The sequence below is a fragment of the Heterocephalus glaber genome, unplaced genomic scaffold, assembly GCF_053883595.1.
Source record: "Heterocephalus glaber isolate CG9 unplaced genomic scaffold, H.glaber_assembly_v1.0 deba00001538, whole genome shotgun sequence".
NCBI lineage: Eukaryota > Metazoa > Chordata > Mammalia > Rodentia > Bathyergidae > Heterocephalus > Heterocephalus glaber.
The window spans coordinates 17354914-17370457 of record NW_028258333.1 but is presented as its reverse complement, the minus strand read 5'-3'; the positions used below and the strand labels follow the sequence as shown (position 1 = coordinate 17370457).

The window sequence follows — 15544 nt, the reverse complement described above, 5'->3', positions numbered from 1 at the left end:
TTCCCCTGAAGATAGTCCAGGTTTTGATGAGAGGTGATGATCCCTTACCAAGTACAGTAGTCTGATGTGCCTTTATTGCAGAGATTCTCTTCACTTTTCCAGTGGGCTTCAGTTGTCATCAAGGACCTTGAGAGAGGCCCTCTTTCTGTTGCTCACTTCTGCTCTATCTTCTGGAGCTCAGGACAATGGCCTTTATGATCCCCTGTGCCTCTGTAGTGTGGAACCAGGTAGCAGCGCAACCAGGAGGCCAGAGGCGGGTCACTGGGGGGTGGGTGTGGGGAAGGAGTGGGGCTCTATATGGCAGAGGTCCTCACAGTCTGTGGCTGGTCGCTGGGGGACTTCTCAAATATTTTTCTCTCTTCAGAACCCTATCCTCCCATCTATAAACTTTGATCTGTTTCTCCTTAATTTAGGAAGACTCTCAAATTGCATTAATCTTTTTCACCCTGTGCTCAAGAATGTACTTTGTGGCATAAAGTATTCATCACTTTAAGGTTCACCTCAGAATTTTCCTTCTTTCCATCGACAGAGCTGTGCTGTCTGTTGCTCAAAGTTTGCAAATAGTTGCTAAATACAATTTTTCATGTTTCAAAAACATTTAAAGCAAGAAGTGAAGTCTCATCGCTTTTATTCCATCTTTGGAAGGAGAATATGTCTGATTAATATTTTACAATTTATTGGATTGTGGGAAAGATGGTACATGATATGTTTAGGCTGTATCTTTATTTCTAAATCTTAGTTTTTTTCATTTTCAAAAGACAAAACTCATATATATGTTCATAAAAGCTTTCAGAAAATAAATTATCACACTTCTGAGATCATCCATTTTATTTTAGTGTGTATTTCAAACACTTTAACATTAGAACATGCAGTCATTTTTCTACTATAAACATGAAAACATGTAATTGTAATCCCATGTTCATGAAATTCATCACTTATGCTGTTATTCTAAGTATTTAAGCCAGTCTTAAGCGATTTAAGAAAAAATATCCAGTCACATGTAACTAAAAGTATTATTTATAACTATGAATTTTAGAGAATTATCTATATTTATTCATATCTGCATTGTATAGATACAACAATTAAAACAACAATGTAGTAAAAATAAACCAAATTCATTTCCTTAAAAATTTTAATTAAGAATTCAGCAACTCCAAAATTCCCCATCAAATAAGATATAAAATGTCATACTCTTTAAAAAACTCTTGTATATATAAACTAATTAAGTGTGAAGTTTAAAACAATATTGACAACATAAAATTAATTCACCCTTTAACATACAAGCTTAATTAATTTTATCTCTCTTCTAAGGCAGCACATTTTCAACCATGTAAACTGGACTCTAACCACTTAATAATAAAGATAAGTTAATTTAGATTGCTTAATTTTTCTTCACTAACACATAATTGTGATAATTAAAGTTCTGTTACTGAAAGCTGTTTTAGATTTCTAACACCTTGTGGAAAAAATGCTAAAATTTCATGTCTGAGTGATATTTGGGGTGTAGAAAATGAAACTAAATTGTGAAAAATTGTCAAATGTTTATAAAACTTGATTTTTATTGAAATTAATAAAATTATATTATTTGATCATCGAGAAAAACAAACAGCATTTATTTTATTAAATGATATAGCTATCTCTATAGTGTTAGAAACATTACACATGAGTGCCAGGTTTTTAACTATCCTTCCCTCCCCATTCTTCTAGATTTTTGAGGAAATAATTGTTCTTTGCCATACCTCTATTTCCTTTAAGCATATGGTCCTTCTCTTTTGCTAACATTTTCTAATAATTATATCTTAGAGCTCAGGTATCCTTGAGTCTTACTGTGAAGAACTCAGTTATTTATATTGGGATGAACACTTTAACAAACAGTAACCTCCTACTCTGGTTACTTATTTCAATATTGATAAAAGATGATTGCAGCATTTCCAGGGAAACACAAGCATCCAATGTTCCTCTCTCTCTGGAATTTCTTTAGATGAATTGCAAAACTTTTGACAGTGCATTAAGTAGATTTCTGCTACTTTCTTCAAGATTTGGTTTACAAATCCATTTTTATCCAATCTTTATCAGCCAGACTTATCAAGCCACATCATGGGGGATGAAATGGATACTGATAAATCAATCAGCAGAAATGAAATGGATATTTTGAAAATTTATGGCTACTACCCTGCATGTGGTTAAATGAAGATGCAAAGGAAATGAAAATGCAAAGATGCCCAAAGGGTAAGAATTTCACTGTACAGCATGGTGGCTAAAATTGTAAGAACTTTGGCTCTCATTCACATTTATCTACAGATTATATTTAGTTGTATCTGTGAAAGTGTTATACTTTCAGTTAAACAAAAATCTTTAAAATATCTAGTTTGTTAAAATTTATGCTCCTGACTTGTGAACTAAGATGATACAGAAGAAGGTTTAGGAATAATTTTACAAAGTGTAAAGTTTCTTAAACTAAGAAAATAGAATTTTACAGTGTGAATTTCTCCATCTGAAAGTAAATATTTAAAATAAGATATTTCAGTAACATTTGTTAGAATGCTAATGTTTGTATACTTTTGTTAATATATTCATTTAATTCTGTGTAAAGGCAAGCCACTCCCTTGAATTTGACACATGATTCTATGATTCAATTCTGTTTTTCCAAATAAAACTAGTCCTCATGGACTGAAAAATTAAAACTAGCATCACAGAAACATTATAAAGTTGTCTAAACACTTTCAATTAATTACATTTATGTCATGTAAATATTTTTGAAATTGAAAAATGTGCAAAAATGCACCGATTAAAATATCACAAATGAATTACCACAAGGAAAATTTGTAAAACTAATCAGATAAAAGAATAAACTTAATGGTGAGCACATATATACACATTGCCACCAGGAAGAATTCCTGTGTCAGAAAATAGGCCCGTGTTCAAGTTTATTAGACAGACTAAGATATTGTGGTAAAGTAAATTTACATTTTTTATCATCAATGTAGGAGTTTTAGTTTCTCCACACTCATCAATACTTGGTGTCATCAACATTCTAAATTTCATCCACCGAAGAAAAATCTACTTGGCCTTCTAAGTGCTAGAAGTGTGAGATAATAAATGCTGTGGAACCTCCTAAGGGTGTGGCAATTTGTTATAGTAACACTATACGAAGCCACTGCAATGTCAAGCAGAACTGCATTAGAGATATACTAAAAATAATTCCTCAATTTGAAATCTTATGTGGTCTGAGCCAGATTTCCAGATTTACAAAGAAGAATAAATAGCCCTGGAAATGGGAAATGTGTAGGAAAATGAGCCATTATTTTAAAGTTTTAATTTCTTTAAATAACAACCTGCTGTTCAAATCAAAATTACATATCATGTGCGAGGCTTATAAAAGGGATATAGGCGAAACGGAGCACAAATATTACTTAAAATGGAGTGAGACATTTTACTACACTATTGCCAAGGGAGGTAAATCTCCTTTTATTTATTTTTATTATAATTCCACAATTTTTTACTTTCATCTATTTAATATGAATTTTTTCCTTTATATTTATCCTTAATGTTGAGCTATTTTGTAGTAATGTTCTTTATTGTGCCTTTATTTGTATTTATGCACTCTGAGTTTAGTAAGATTTATTGAAGTGTAGGATTGAAATTTTTTTCAATCAGTTTTGGAAAACTATTAGCCATTATCCTAATATATAGTGTTCTACATGTTCAGTCTCCACTTTTCCTTACTTACAATTGCAAAGAAATGTTGAAAAAATTCTCCTTTTCCATATTACTGGTGTATGATATTTGCTGTTACCCATTCTTTAACTCTTAATTCCTAAATATGGTCTGTAATATAGATTATTACATTATTTTTAGGGTCGGGGATTTAGCTCAGTGGTTTCGCCACCTGCTGCACAAGTTCAAGGACCCGAGTTTGATCCCCAGTACCAAAAAAAATATATATTTTTAGTAGTGATAATTCCAATCATTAAATTTTTTTTTTCAGTTCATGGGTTTCATTATTTTTTTTTTTGCTTTTTTTAGTATATTAATATTTTCTTTTATGTATATAAGCATGATCCTTTAAAATCTATATTTGATTCCACAATGGTCTTGAGTCATTGACCCTAATACCTCTTTCAAAAACATAGTGTGATTTGTATTTTTATCCATTTTCATTTCTACTCTATTTTTGTGTGTGTGATTGATGTTTTTATCTGAAAATATCTCCTGGTAACTTGTGGCTTTTGACAATATTTCCTTCCAGGAAACAGTCACTTGTTTTTGAGCTGATAATTCTACTAGTTGTACAAATATCCCTGCTTTGACATGAACAAATTAAAGATGTAGATCATCTAACACTGAAATTCAGTTGCTGACTTTAAACTTTGGAGCAGATAGTGTTGATAACAGTTTTGCTTTTTATTTATTTTAATTTTTTTCCTGTGCTTGGAATTGAACTCAGAACCTCTACATACTAATCACGCACCATCTCACTAACTCCCCCAGGCACAGTTTTGGATTTTAAATATGTAGTAGTGGAAATTTTAAATAGATCTTGTACTTTATATTTTGTAATATTACTTTATTTTCAGAATCTAGTTCATAATTTTTCATGAAGTTGAGTACTAATTAGATTTATTCCTATTTTATTTTGCTATTATAGATGATAAAATTACCCTTTTGTATTTATACTGTTTTAATAGACAGTGGGCTTTACTATTTGATTTAAGTTTAGATAATCAATTTTGGATAGTTTTTAAGGTCCTTTAATATTTTTTAAGTAATATAAATTTTGTAATCACAAAGACAATAATTTCAAAAATAATAAATGCATAAAACTCACAAAACTTAGTTCAATATTCATAATTCACTCATACATTGGCAGTAATACATAGGAATTAGGTATAAGCTTTTTCTTCATTTTTAAAGACATTTTTGTTGACTAACTGCTGAATAGGTTGTGCCTTCTGCACAAATAATGTTTTTTTCTAATTACTTTATGAATTTTATTGCAGTGGCTAAGCTCTTGTAAAATGCAGATGTAAGTGATTACATCAAAATGTGCCCTTTGGTTGAAAGATCTTTATAGTTGTGAGGATGTAAATTATGCAAAATAGAATAATTTAATATTGCATGGAGAAAAAGGAAACATTCCCAGGAATTTCTAATTAATTTCACTGAAAACACATCTTTAAAAAGTTAGTGGTGACCTAGAACAATATTGTTTGTACATAGTTAACATCTACAATTAAAAATATTGATGCCAGCTTCATCCTACTGATTACTTTTTATGTAAGTACCCATGTGTTGTGTATTTACTGCAGCCTCTAGTTAGGGACCAGTGTTTGCAGCTATCTGACTGTGAGCACAATGATTGAAAACTCATTTCTAAACACACAAAGCATACAAGATGCCAAGAAAAGAACTCCTGAATATGCAGTTCTACTCAGATTTAAAGGATTTAAATCTATTTACTTTTTCAGCAGTGATCTAAATGATAAATTCCAAGCAACTCTCTTAACTGTGATTTAACTGAATGATGAAAACTTTTCTTGGGAGGAATCCATGATTTATAGAGCTTACTACCAAATAAAATATCTTAGGAGCTTGAAAATTAATCATTTCAGTAGAATTTTTTTTTGGTATAAAAATATATACTCATTTTCTTCCATACTACCTGCAGGCAAACTCTCATTGCTCTCCATTACTCAATGCTGTGAACAGGTGCTTCCTGGCTTAAGCACCTTTCACAGCATTGGCCCTTGAATTGGTTACCATTCAATGACTGTTGACTAAATGTGATTGTGAAAAAGCCGGCTGGAGTTAATATAGTGGGGAGAAAGCATGAAATATATTTTCTCCTTCTGATCACTGGAGTATATCACTTGATGCTACTTTATATCCTGAGGGACATTTTTTTCTGCAATAGAATAAGTCTTTGCATTTTTGGAGTCTAAAGGGAAGGAGCTATGCCTTTAGACACATGAGACTTCTGCTATTCATAGGTAATGTAATCAGTCAAATAACTGAAGTGGTAGATTCAATAGATGTTTCCCTTTATGTAAGTCTGTTAGGTCTAACAGAGGCCATATGCAACAGAAAGTAACTAAAGAAATCATCCATGAGCTTTGAGTAACCAGAGAAAGTGGCTTATTAAATAATTTGAATTGTAAGATGTCAGGAGAGGTCCATGATGACCAACACTTCCCTCAGCCTTATTGTTCAGTGCAGCATTTTAAATACAAATAATGCACCTAAATGACATAGAGAAGGATTTTACCCTAATGTTGTTACACTATAGGTTTCAAAATTATACATATTAGAACAGTGTTCAGTGTAGTAGATAAAAGCTGGACTACAGCCAGTTCACCCACTTCCAGATCAGGCAACTTATCACCGGCTAGACCAGTTAATTTCTTCATATGTTTGACCATTAGTTTAAAAAATTTAACCCAGTATTTTAATTTACAAACCAAATATCATTGAGACTGTGAGGGTACTTTGATGATATAATTTATGCCCTATGATGACGTAGCTTAGCAGATATTTTACCAGAATACAACCTTCCAAGAACCATTGGTTTAGGAGATGAGAGATATTTGGTGAATTTGATTAGTTCTGAAGATTATCTTGGAGCATAAATAGGTCTAGCCTCAAGAAAGAGATCAAATGAGTAGACTACATTCCAGAAGTAAGTGGGAGCCTCAACTACAATTAAGGAAAGAGAAGACTCAAGAAGAAAAGAAAGTATCATTGAATATAGTGTTACAATTGGAATCAGCATAAACAGTGTTTGCAGACTGTTCCATGTGATATTAATTTATGGAGACTCTATTGTTAAAAGAGTTCATTAATGACAATATTATTTATGTAATGATCGGCTTTGTTCAGGAGTAGAACATATACGTAAAGGAAAATGAACCATGTTATATTCCCCAAGGAGAAAAAAAGAATAACATGATTAAATCCCAAATGGAAAAGAAATATAGAGTTTTAAGGAGATAATATTTTTGCATGATTAGGATTATGGGGAGCAGCAATGTCAAGATATGAAGATTAGGGATTTGTAGGACTAGCATCAAAAAGGAACCTGTGAAATGCACTGTTTTCTGAGGACCTTGGGGATGAATTACAGTATTTCAAATAGAGACTCATCCTTCAGTTATACAAAGTTTACACTAACTGCTATCTACATGAGGTCAGGGAAACCAGGTAGAAGTCTACATAACAGTCAAAGTAAGTCTGGATGTTGGTTGTAACAAGATATGTCTGTAGGTTAGGAGCTGCGGTTGGATTTAAGACATATTAAAGGAGGAAAATGAAAACTAATCAGTGCCTAATTAGGTATAGATAATGTGTCAGAATATGAAATTATAAATGACTTCTGGGCTTTCATAGTTCTAGATGTAATGGTAGATAATGTAAATATTCACTGAATAGAGAAAAATTGAGATTCAATTGAGGGTGAGATAATGAGTCCTGTTTGAGACATGCTGTTTTGTAACTATTTTTGAGATATTCAGGAAAAGATGATGTAAAAAGATTAAAAATTGGTCTGGAGCCCTGAAGAGATCTCTGGGCTTTAATGCTTGTACTCATCAGGTTTTGATATTGCAATTAAAGCTATTTCTATAAGTTTTCTATGTCAAATTACCAATTATCAAAGTTGGCAATTTCAAAGTATACTGATTTATCTTACACTTTGAACCATCAAAGTCTGCATTGCTTAACTGGTTCTCTGACATGTTCCACAAGTTTGAAATTAAAGTATTGACCGGGGATCTGATCTCATCTGAGTATAAGGAATTTCCTCTAATCTCATTAAGTTTTGGTAAAATTTAGTTCCTTGAGGTGATAGGAATGAAATGACTACCATGTTCCTGTTTTCAACTGGACTTGATCTTAATTCCAAGCAGTCATCTGGCTTATCAGACTATGTGGCCTTTCCTTTGTTACAAGTCTGGTTTTTGAAGGCCTTCTGAATAATTTCTTCCATTTGATGAACTCTGAGTCCATTGTAGAGAGACCAGTGGGCTATACAATAAATTTGATGCGTCATATTTTATAATTTCATGGTTCTGCACCATGCTCAAGCAGAATGGGTAATATAGGCCACATATATGAGGAGATGGGGATCCTAGGGATGTTTTAAGTTCTGCATACAAGTGTGAGTGTAAGCGAGTTTTAAAGGTCCAGATTGCTGAGTCAGAAGAGACAGGGTTAAAAAAAGTAACACCTAAGGAAGCTTCAAAGGAAAGGAGTTTACAGAAGGACTGCAGATTGAGAGAGCAAAATAATAAAAGACAGATGTGTGGTTAAATCTCAAGCCCTACTTTCTCAAGTCTATGAAATAATCTCATTATTATTACCATGGCTTCTTCCTTCACTTCACAACAAGTTACTTAAGAAACCACAGTCTTGTCTTGTTGCCTTTGCTGCCTTGTGTGTGTCATATTGTTTCTGCTCTGCGATGCCTGTTTCCCTTTCCTGCCTTGGAGCCAGAAGATCATGGACTGAAACTTCTATCAACTGCTGGAAACATGTGCCCTGGTACTCTTTTGATAAATGCTCCTGCTCCCAGGTGCTGCACAATCATGAAGGGTAAACAAGGAGTGGTCTGAAAAGGACTGTCGGATTTGCAAAGAGGTGAACCTGAAGAAGATAGCTTGTATACCGTGGAGGAAAGAGTTAGCATTTTCTGAGACCAAGAGTGAATTTTTGCTCCTGTTGCCTTGAGGACATTGTTCTGAAACATCATGTTGCACTTGATGGAGATTCTCCTGATGAAAAAGGCCCAACCACTTCTATTTACATGAGATGAGAGGTTGCAGCATTTTGGCCCAGGACCCAGTTCTCCCAGAATGGGGCATGGTATTATTAATGACTCCTCAGCACACTACATGTTGGCCCCACAAGAAAGCCAATTAATAGCAACAGTTGTGACACTTTGGGCATCATATTAAAATCAGCATCAATATAGCATTACATACAAACTGAACATTGGACAATCTAATGACCAATAAAGTAACAGACTTGTCCATAGGAAAAAAATGTATAATTACAGTATAAGCACTCAGAAAAACCAAATATTGTCCTACTATTGACCTACAGTAAATATCTACTAAATGAAACAACTTTATCTCTACTAACAATAGCAGAGTATTGCTCAACAGCAATAGTGTAAAGTTAACTATTTATCTAGAGATTCGTAAAGCTTAGTAGTTATTCTAGTGAGAATAGGGGGAGTGGAAAAATTTGAAAAGTAAGATTTGAAAAATTAATTGGTAGTATATGAAGGAGGAAAGTATGGTAGGAAGTCCTATTAAGGAGTAAAAGAAAGTTAATAGTGATAGAGAACAGTCATTAAAAAGAACGAACAAGAAAAAGAAGAAAAAAGCAAGAACTGAAATAAAGAAAAAGGAAGAAAAAAAATTTGGAAAAGATAAAAGGCAAAAATAATAGATAAAAAGAAGAGAAAGAAAGTGAGAGAAAAAACCCCAAATCCTTAAAAAAGAAAAAAGAAAAATAATACAAAATAGGAAAAACAAAAAAGAATTGAGTTGAGGAAAACATTACTGTTATTGCATGAGTGGTTTTTTTCCATGAACTGTAGTTTGGGGATCCAGACAGACATGATTTTCTATGTCTAGGTTTAGGGCCTATGGGTCTTTGAGGTGCTCCCCTTGCACTGGAGGCCTGGCTGTTTATTCTTCCCCAGATCGTGGTTACAATTCATGCCAAGGTGTGTCCTGTTCCTTTTGGTAGATAGGAAACATTTTCAGCCCATTTTTCTCTGCTGATTGTAGACCACAAGGTGGGGGTTCAAGTAGGTGGTTGGAATTAATGTCCACAGCCCTGGCCTCCAGTTTTCCCTTTTCATCCCAGGTGTTATCTTCAGCCAGACTCTGGTCCATTGATTAGTCTTTGCCTCAGCTGCACCATTCATGATCTTTTTAGGGCACACTACTCCATCACAGAATGACTCTCTCATTGGGGAAGATGCTGCTCCTCTTGCACAAGTCAGCTTTCTTATGTTGAGGGGTGGAGCACCGCTTTAGACCAATTCTATCTCATCAACATGGTTATACTGATTTTATAAGCTCATAAAAAGCCAAAATCTACATGCTGAATGGTTACAGCTTTCTTGCATCTAGAAAATGCAAACTACCCACTTGGGACACAAGGTACATAGGCTGACTGGGATAGGAGAATAGGAAGTGATTACAAGTGGCCAAAAGGAAAGCTTCAAATGCTATATGTATGTGTTCATCATCACCCCGGGTGATGGTTTCTAGCCTTTATGAAGACTCTGCCATGAAGTCACCACACACTCTCCTGCCTCGCTCTACTGTGTTTTCGCAAATATAAGTCCTAACTAGAAAAAATGACAACCCTAGTCAGCCTATCTTGTTTTACCTGCCATTACAGAGTAGCCATTAAGCAAGACAATAGTGAGGTACACTTTTCTGCATGACACTGGCCATCACTGTGGTAACAATTAGCTAGGGCTGGTTCCAGCTAGATATTTCCACTTAGGTCTTATTTTCTGGGAAACACAGTATTTTACTATACTGAATACTACCCTTTGGTATTTAGATCATTAGCTAAGAATGAATAACTACTCATTTGTTTGCACCTCAAAGCTACAGCTATGAGACCTGAGTGACTCCATTTTAAAATTTGGCCCCATCTTAGAGTAAGGTGGCCTGGACATAAATTCCAGTTCCAAGAAAAACCACAAGATGCACTTTGGCCACCTGCCTGTGATAATGTTCAGCAGTCCCCTAGCAACTAGCCTAGCAACAGCTAATCAGTAACTGCCTCAATGTCCCAGATGCTCTTCTCGATGGCCTGCAACAGCTAATCAGTAGTTACCCCAATACCCCAGTATCCCAGATGTTCTTTTCGATGACTTGAGCAGCCATTTGCAGTTCAGAGCGCAAGGCCCAACCAATTAGGTTTAAACTTTCAAAACTTGCTAAATGCTAGCCAATCGTGTGATTTGCATGTGATTTGAAACCCTGCACCTTTCTGAAACCCCGCGCCTTGCTGTAACCTCTTTAAAAACCCCTGGTGTTTTAGAGTCGGGGTTCTCAACCCTGACCCACTGTGTTGTGTTGGATGAGAGTCCCTGCTCGAGCTTGAATAAATGGCCCTCGTGTGTTTGCATCGGAATTGGCTCCTTGGTGGTCTTTGGGGACCTCACGATATGAGCACAACACAGCCTGCTATGAATCCAATCCCACCAAGTTATACTTTGAAATAAACATATGTATGTCTTAAGGAAAGTCATTCTGGAAATTTATAGAAAGTCACAGTATGACCTAATTAAGTGGAAATGATGCTAAGAAAGACAAACATTCTAAAATTTCATGGCTCTCTGAGTGTAAATCCCTACCACTGTATTTTCACAAAAATGCCTCCTTTATACAGAAAAGACCCTTAGCAGTGTGCCTACCACAAGTAAAGTGTCAGTGCACACATGTTGCTCTAAAAGTGAAGGTATCACCAATGCCTAATATCACGAAAAGATTTGCTAGTATTGATGTTTCTAAATAGCACACTGGATCAGGCAGGATGGTGTGCAACTGTAATCCCAGGACTCTGGGCAGCTGAGGTAAGATCACAAAGTGGAGTCCTACCTGACCAATTTGGTGACTTAGAGAGACTCTTGCTGTTTATCTGAAAAAACAAGTGTCTGAGGATATACCTACAGTACACTGTGGAGATGCAAGAGCCAAGCCTCAGGATTTCAAACATGAAAAACTAACAGATAGATGATAGATAAAAACATTCATAGATCCTTAGGGAAAAATAATAAAATAAGTGGCCACTGATTTATTTACTATGAAGAAAAAAAAGGGCCATAGGGTTTTCTATCACATGGAGACTCAAGTTGTGGAGCCCCAAGACATAAGCTCACTTCCTTAGCAACATCTCCAAACAGAACTTGGAACCCTTGCTAACAGGCATCACAATCTAGTAACAGCTGTCTCCTGAGCTCACTTGGCCAGAGACAGTCAACAGCGAACATGCTGAGCTGCTTCTCCACTTTGATAGGTCGCAGCCTCAGGATCCCAGGTAGAGAAAGTATCTGTGAAAGGTTAAGAAGACAGCTGACTCTATCCAGACACCACAGGCCATGCTGCAGCACCCACATGACTGTTACAGACACCCCAGGGATGGTCTCGCCAGGAGTGACCACCAGTGACCTACCAAAATCAAGGTACCCCAGTGAGGTCTCCCTAAACCCAAATATCAATGGCACAGAAATTGGGAAGTGTGCGGGGCAAGTATCACCAAGCCCAGGAACACCCAGTAGCTCTGGCCAGGTCTCCCCAGAGCAGGGCACAAAAAACCTAGCGAGTCAAAGTCCAGGGCGGGAGACTGAAATCACAGCCACTGGCCCCCAAGAGACACTGAGAAGCCTGGTGTACATCCATCCAGGCCTGGCTGCCACTATTGGGAACAACTTCACAGAGAGCCTTGGAGAATTTTAGCCAGTGTGGTCCCTGAAGCCAGTCAGACCACACTCATTCTCTGAGCCCTGTCTGCCTGTTTCCCTGGGCAGCCAACCTGTCTATTGTTCCTTCTTCCCAGGCACCCCAGCACCCACACGCCTACCCGATTGGCCCTGATTTGGGGAAGAGACATCATGACAAGATGGCTTGAGAATTCCATCCCCTTTGAGGGCCTGTGTGATAAAGATCGAGATGTGTGGTGTTTGGACAATAAACAGCTTTTCAACACATACTGCATAGAGGAGGAAGGAGACCCATATACTGTATCACCTCAGTTGGAGTTAGAAGATGCCTTTAGGCTTTCTGAGCTAAAGAAAGATTCTGAGCTCTTAATTCATTCATCACCTTGTATACCAGAACATCCTAAAGTTGCTTGCCCAGGAGAAGAGAAATCCATCCACCACAGAGCTGCAGGCTGCTGGAGAAAGCTGTATTATGTGAATGGCCACACTTTTCAGGCCAAATGCTTCAGCAGGCTAGCTCATTGTGCTGTCTGCACAGACCGTGTAGGAGGACTTGGCCGCCAGGTGTATAAGTGCACCAACTGCAAACTCTCAGTTCACAAGAAGTGCCACAAACTTGTCACAATTGAATGTGGCAGCATTCTTTACCATCAGAGCCCATGGTGCCTGTTGATCCATCATCCATGGCTTCAGAACCTGCACACACAGCTATCCCAAATAACCTTTCAACTCATGAGGCTTTAGAACAAGTTGATGAAGAGAATGAGGCAGGGAACACTGGGGAAAGTGGCAAAGCTTCATCTGCCTTAGGTCTTGAGGACTTTGACTTGATCTAAGTGATTGGCAGAGGAAGTATTGTTAGTCCAACTGAAAAAATCAAATCATATGTATGCAATGAGAGCAGTGAAAAAAGAGTGTGTCAACATTGATCGGATACAGAGAGAGAAGTGCATTTTACAGCAAGTATCTACTTGTCCTTTTCTAGTTGCACTGCATTCTTGCTTCCAGACAGAAAGCAGACTATTCCTTGTTCTAGACTATGTAAATGGGGGAGATCTACTGTTTCATATGCAGCAACAAAGAATGCTTCCTGAAGAACATGCCAGGTTTTACTCTGCAGAAATCAGTTTAGCAGTCAACTTTCTTCATCAGCAAGGAATACTTTACAGAAATTTAAAATTGGAAAATGTATGACTGGACTCAGAAGGCCACATTAAACTCACCAATTATTGCTTGTGCAAGGAAGGCTTACAGCCAGGAGATATGACCAGGACTTTCTGTGGTGCTCCTAATTTTGTGGCTACAGAAATTATAAGAGGGCAAGACTACAGTTTCAGTGTGGGCTGGTGGAATATTGGAGTACTGATATATCAGGTGATGATAGGGGAATCTCCATTCCATCTTAGTGAAAGCTTTGATAACCATTATGAAAACTCAATCCAGTATCTCTTGAAAGTAATTTTGGAAAGTGACATTTTCATACCTTGTTGTCTATCTGTAAAAACTGTGTGTCCTAGAGAGTTTTCTGAATAGGGACCCAAAAGAATGACTGGGTTTTCATCCTCACAGGGGCTTTAGTGATGTTCAGGAGCATCCATTCTTTTGAAATGTGGACTGGGACATGATGGAGCAAAAGCAGGTGGTGCCTCCTTTTAAACCAAATATCTCTGAGGGATTCAGTTTGGACAACTTTGATCCTGAATTTACTAATGAACCTGTTCAGCTCACCCCAGATGATAATGGCAATGTGAGGGAGATTGATGGATATGAATTGGCAGGTTTTGAGTATATCAATCGTCTTACAATGTATGAAGAAGAATGGGTCTGATCCTCATTTTTCAACTATCCATTTTGCTTATGTTGCCATTTAATGCTTGGAAAAACTTGTTACAAGCCTGGATAGAATTAACCATTCCAGTATTGTCTAGATGCTAATTTTAATTTATTGTTTTGAAGTTATATTTAGATGTAATACTTGATTCTTATAGTCTATAGAAGAGAATATAGAATTTTTTGTTCATAGATATGATTTTTATGAACTGATTTAAATAACAATGAGTCACTTGCTTGTCAACCACACTTGTATACACATTCCATTTGTTGAGTGAGACACAATGCCAAATTTTTTTTTTTTTTTTTACTTATGATACAAGAAAACTATTTATCTTTTAAGTAAAATATTTTACCTATGCTAGTTTCTCTCCAACCACATTACCTGTACCTTTTGGGCTTAGTGTATGTAGCCTTCAGGAAAATCCAAAAATAGCAACCATTATGAATAAAAACACATATACTTTTATCTTTTTTATAGGAATAAAAGACAATATAAGACTTCAGGCTTTGAAAGGGTAATAGTTCTCATGAAATGGGGCATCTACAAATGGTTAAAGGATGATTTCTTGAATGTTTGCAAATTTTAAATCGATCTGAATTTAAAACTAGATCATTAACTAAAATTAGTTTGGTATATAGCATCCTGTTTTAGTATCATTTTTATGCCAAGGATTTGAAAGGTAACCATCATCATCTAAATGTAAATAAGTTATAATGGTACAATATTAGTTTAATTTAATTTTAGTTAATGATCTAGTTTTGAATTTAGAACTGTTTGAGGTTTATAAACATTTAATAAATTATCTTTTAATCTTTTTCAGATGCCCCATTTCATGAGAAATATTACTTTTCCAAACCTTGTAGTCGTGTATTGTCTTTTCTTCATATACTTTACTTTGAAACTAATGAAAACATCCAAGGAAAATGTTTATAGACATTTCACATGTTCATATCCAAGGCATGTATGTTTTTCTTAATGCCTGGAACTTGTTTTAAAATAAAAATCAGCATTCACAACATAAACTTACAGAGAATTCTAACATCAGAAATACGTTTATGATCTTGCTTTTAAGTGTTGCTCTTTTCCCTAGGGCATTTCAGGATGTAGAATAATTACCTAAGGTGTTTCTTTATTACTGACCCCACATTAGAATTCTTTTGAGCTTTTGAACCTCATTTTGAGAAACACTTTCTTCAAAATATTCTTTTGTCTTCCATTTAAATAGAAAGTGTGTTCATGGT

The 15544-nt window shown here is 35.8% G+C and overlaps 1 pseudogene; it reads left to right on the top strand.

The window, feature by feature from the left end:
- Positions 1-12017: 12017 nt before the first annotated feature.
- The window catches only part of LOC101724775 (NADH dehydrogenase [ubiquinone] 1 alpha subcomplex subunit 12 pseudogene), a 49221-nt pseudogene continuing 45694 nt past the window's right edge, over positions 12018-15544 (top strand).